The following is a 5,324-nucleotide window of genomic DNA, read 5'->3' on the forward strand; positions in this document are numbered from 1 at the left end:
GCCTGGACTTCTGTGGCTCAATGCAATCAAGCAACTAACAAAACAAACATGGGTTTTTAAACCACAGTGACAAGTTTGGAATGTAACAGACTGTTACTACAATTGCAGGTTAGGAAATCTATAAACAAGTCTCAAAAATAAGGAAAATGTCTGTACACATAAGCTGCTTCAAAGACATTGCTATTTTATTAAATGTTTTACTGTAAGAGCGTTCGCTCAACGAGACATTTATGTTTACATGGCCCTGCTTAGAGGGAGGCAACTGTTGGGCGGGTGTCATGCGCTTCCTCCGGAGGTAGCGGTTGAGACAAGTTCACAAGTTTACATTGTAGTATATGTGTGGCCGACGGTATTTGAGGTAGCGGTTGAGACAAGTTCGCAAGTTTACATTGCAGTATATGTGTGGCCGAGGGTATTTTTGCGAAAAGTCTAGTAAGTGTGAAGGCCCTCTACGTTTGGGAAGGGCATGGCTACATGGTGGGAGAGCAACGGGATACACATAACCAGGGCCTCAACTTTAGTTTTAGAAGTTGGGTGGACATAACTTATTTTTAAAAGTTTTATCCAGTCGCATTAACACTCCAAACAGCCTACCCGACTGCACGGAGGCGTCCGCATGGTCCTAAAGCACACTGTTGCCTCGTTTGTATCGCATTCCAATGATAGAACTGGCAGGGAACAAAAATGCAATTTCAGAATGTGTGTGGGGGGGGGGGGGGGGGGGGGGGGGGTACATGTCCCCCCGTCCCCAGTGAAAGTTGTGCCCCTGCACAGAACAGCACAGGAGGCCTGCTGGTCTCTGCTTGGCTCTGAGGTTGTGGGCCCGTCTCCATGGGGAATTAGTGGTCTATTTGGGTCTGGCATCCATTCAAGCCTTCCTGGCGGGGCTCCTCGAATGTTCCCCTCTAATACTAGGCATTCCTCCGTGTTATTGATGTGAAAGCCAAGGACGGAGGCCAGCTTAACCTGGCTCTTCCCATTATCATGCAGATTGATCATTTCCATACTGACAATTTTCCAGAGCACAACAGACCTCAAGTCCTCCTCCTCGGGAAAGGGTATCTCTTCTCAAGTGGTCAGGTATGACGATGCACATATTCATATGCAACGCTTAGAAGTTATTTACACAGTGATGTCACTGCTGGCATGTTCAAAATAGGACCCCACTGAATACAAGTACTGTATTTGAAAATGGTCAAATTAAGGGATGTAATCATCTTCATCACCATCCTAACATTCATCATTTTCATGATTACAACAAAGAGAAGAACAGCTTTACTCTGTAGCCCATAGAAATATAATGAACAGAACGGACTTGGAACCTCTAACGCTGGTAAACTCATGGGTACACTTGCAATGGCTGTCTGGTATTGTGATGCAATACTTTCCATGGTAATGTAGAATGGTAATTCAAATTATGCTATCTGATGTGGCTCATACAATAGTTATTTTGCACAACGTTGCAACGCCCACTTCTGCTCAAATTTCTACCCAATACACAGCTTCCTCTCCCGATCCCGTCCTGTCAGCCTGATTGTAGCCATACTAGCCTCGAAGTCGCTCATTTTTATCATTACCTCAGTATATGAATATAATCATATGTCTATAGCATTTTTTTTATAATTCTTGTTGAAAATTGTGTTTATCCGTTCAGGTAGTGATTTTTGTAATTCGATTATTGTGTTCCATGTCTTTTTTTGTCTCTTTAGCTAGCAAACGTTAGCTACCAGTACCTAGCAAACGTTAGTGCTAACGTTAACGTTATTAGTTGGTGCGGCATCTTTATTGAAAGTTAGGAAATAAAGAAGAGTAACATCAAGTTAATGAGTTGAGAGGTCATCTCCACGGAATATTGCTCTGTTCTGTTGTGTACCTCCTCAGAAAAATACTTGAGTTTTCACTCATTTTCCAGTGATCCTGAGCCAAGATAGCAAAATGGGTCATCAATACTTGCATTGAAAACTTCACCATCACAAGTCACTCCAAGGTGTGTGGTAGACACTATTTACCACATGATTTCATTGAACCTTCTAGTGGGCTTCGACGTCTGAAGAAGGGAGCAGTGCCTTTGCTGTTCCAGTGAAATAACTACCATGTCCAAGCAAGAGCAAGTGTTTGGGAAAGAAGAGAGAGACCAAGGACTGGATGTGTAGAGGACAACCATGTTGAAGATGGAGAGGATGAAAAGATGGATAGCTACCATGACCACGACTACTGTGCAGTGCCAGGGCCAGCTGCAGTTAACCTGGTTTTGACTGAGAGGGAAGAGATGCAGAGAGAGATTGAGGACCTACGGAACAAAGTAGAGGAGTTGACTGTGAGAAGTCGTTTTGGGCTGCAGCGATTTGTGGGATCAGATGCACAGATCCAGCCCTTCACAAGGTGGTTACACCTAGCCCTAAACCTAGCCCTAGTATTGTTATGTCATAAACTTTACTTCTAAAACATATTACATATTGAATAATGCAACATTTTATTTATAGTGTCAACAGAACAGACAAAATGTAACTGAATTATTTAAAATTATTAATTAATTAATTGCATATACAGATTTGTTGGATTGTTTCTCTTTCATTAATTGAAAGATAAAAGAGCCTGTCCGTAGTTTTTTAGTCTTCCCTGCCTAAGAACATTTGCATGTACACATATAAATAGTACTAGTCACCCTTCTTTCTAATTAGTGAGAACACCACTTGGTCTCTATGTATTCTCTCGACCAGAATGTCCTCATGCGCACAGACAACAAAGTAACACCACTCCAACCCAGTGATATAGAAATGACCTTGAACTTGCCAGTAGTAGGCATGCTGCCACTTCAGGGAAGGTTCACTGTTTTGCATGTGAACGTACTTGCAATCCACAAAACCCTTTTTCTTTGGGTTCTTAATCTCAACTAGGCCAAAGGGTGGATGCTCGAGAGGGTCGTAGACCAGGCCATCGGGAGAAGAGGGAAGCCAAGGGACGTCAGCATGTCTGATGCGGCCACAGGTTGAGAAGTTGACATTCTGCATCTTGCAGTAGTCATTAGCTGCTTATCTCTATATCCAGTCCTCTCTACATGTCAGCTTTTGGTGCTGTGTCTTAGAGGATCATTTCAGCTAGATTGCCTGCAGATGTCAGCCCTCTCACATGGCAAGCCTCTCGGAACCGTGATGAGGTCAGTCTTGGTTTCCGGAGCTCCTGCCAGTTGGAGACAGCACTCTGTTCTCTAGCAGCTTCCTCTATTTTATGGGCTGTTGTGAAGCTCACCTGAAGAGACTATGTGAAGCTGGTCTTCTTCACTGAACACAAATGTACAGCTTTGAAAGTTTCTCTCCAGTCTGTAGCCATCCAGGGGCAGTGAGGGGAATGGTGGGGTCTCCTTATGGTGAACTATGTGTCACGTTATGACTGGAGGCTGCTGGTAAGACAGGAGGTTCCCCAACTGTTACCTTTCCAAAGTGGGAGTCGACTAAAAGCTTTTCAGCAGACTTCCCCATGTGGCAAATCAATGGCTTGGAAATAGGGTTACAGTTATTGTATGCCTCTTCTATCTGGAGAACTGAGAGGTCAGGGAGCGGTCCAAGAAGGGCCCTGTAGAGTGTACTTCTGCAAAGCAAAGCAGCCACTTTGGTTAGCCAATCTAAAGAATGTACTTTAAACCACCTGGTACTTGAAATCAATGTACTTGAAGCCACTTGGGTACATTTGGGCAACTTGTGTGGGACACCTGGGTGACTTCATGCTAAATGTCATGTAGCTCACCCATTCCTGAAGTTATCAGTCTGAAATGTTGCACACCTACAGTGGCCCTCTTGTGTTGTGGCTATTCTAGTACATGTGAAAGATGATGCTACAACAATAGAAAACGTATGCTCTTTCTTTCTCTTTTCTTCCACCAGATCTACTGTGTTATATTCTCCTACATTCAATTAACATTTCCACAAACTTCAGAATGTTTCCATTTAAATGATACCAAGAATATGCATATCCTTGCCTCTGGGGCTGAGCTACAGGCAGTTAGATTAGGGTATGTCTTCAGGCGGAAATTGAGAACAAGGGATGCAGCCATAAGAGGTTATTAAATAGTTTCTTGGCATTATGATGTGATTAAAACCATATGATGTTGATACAGTATGTGGTATAGCAATTAAAACATACCGTAGTCCTTGGCTTATGCCACTGCTGCTTGGCCTCTGTGCAGCTATGCACAGGTATGACGACAGGTGTTCACATCTGGGAATAGTGTGCACACTGGAATAATAACGCAACTGTGTGGTTGCATAATGCAGTGCCAGCAACACATGAATAGTGATGTTGTGTCATTGTTACGGGCTCAGAGGGCTTCAGTACAACGTACGTGGGGATATAAAAAGAAAATGATTAGACTATAACATCTGCCACACCCTGATCTGTTTCACCTGTCTTTGTGCTTGTCTCCACCCCCCTCCAGGTGTCGCCCATTTTCCCCATTATCACCTGTGTATTTATAGCTGTGTTCTCTGTTTGTCTGTTCCCAGTTTGTCTTGTCTCGTCAAGCCCACCAGCATTTTTCCTGTGCTCTAGTCCCTGTTTCTTGTTTTGCCAGTTTTAACCATTCTGCCTGCCCTGACCCTGAGCATGTACCTTTTGGACTCTGCTCTGGATTACTGACCTCTATCTGCCCTTGACCTGTCGTTTGCCTGCCCCCTGTTTTTGTAATAAACTTTTGTTACATCGAACTGTCTGCATCTGGGTCTTATCCTGAGGTCTCATAGTACGAATTGGCCTTGACTGACCCACCAAACTCGGACCAGCTCCGCAACGCCATCTCCTCCCAAGGAGCCACCGTTGGGAGACACAAGGAGTTACTTCAAGGTCTTCTGGACGGATTCCAGACCTTAGCAGAATGCCATGACTGTGCCTTGAATACATTGCAGGAGCAATTCCCCGGATTATCTGTAAGGCAGCCGGCCATGGCAGTAGCCTTCCAGCCCCCCAGTAACACCGCTGTCAGCAGTGCGTCTCTCCAGGCCACCCTGGCTTCCCGAGAACCTTGCTTACCTCCTCCGGAACGCTTCGCTGGAGGGTCAAGAACCTGTTGGGCATTCCTCTCCCAGTGTTCCCTCATCTTCGAGCTACAGCCCTCATCCTTCCCCTTGGACCGCTCGAAGGTAGCCTGTCTCATAACGCTAATGTCCAGGAGGGCTCCCACCTGGGCAACGGTGATGTGGGAACAACAATCTGCCGCGTGTTTCAGCCTGGAGGAGTTCGTGGCTGAGGTGAAAAAGGTTTTCGATTCTCCGTTGTTCGGGAGAGATGCTGCCCGGAAGTTACTCTAGCTTCGCTAGGACTCCCACAGTGTG

The 5,324-nt window shown here is 45.1% G+C and overlaps 1 pseudogene; it reads right to left on the reverse strand.

Annotated features, from left to right (window-relative positions):
- Window positions 1-2,657: 2,657 nt before the first annotated feature.
- On the reverse strand, window positions 2,658-4,789 carry LOC149975245 (uncharacterized; annotated as a pseudogene).
- Window positions 4,790-5,324: the final 535 nt, after the last annotated feature.

This window comes from Oncorhynchus mykiss, chromosome 19 (assembly GCF_057628025.1).
Source record: "Oncorhynchus mykiss isolate SJ-2025 chromosome 19, ASM5762802v1, whole genome shotgun sequence".
Lineage (NCBI taxonomy): Eukaryota > Metazoa > Chordata > Actinopteri > Salmoniformes > Salmonidae > Oncorhynchus > Oncorhynchus mykiss.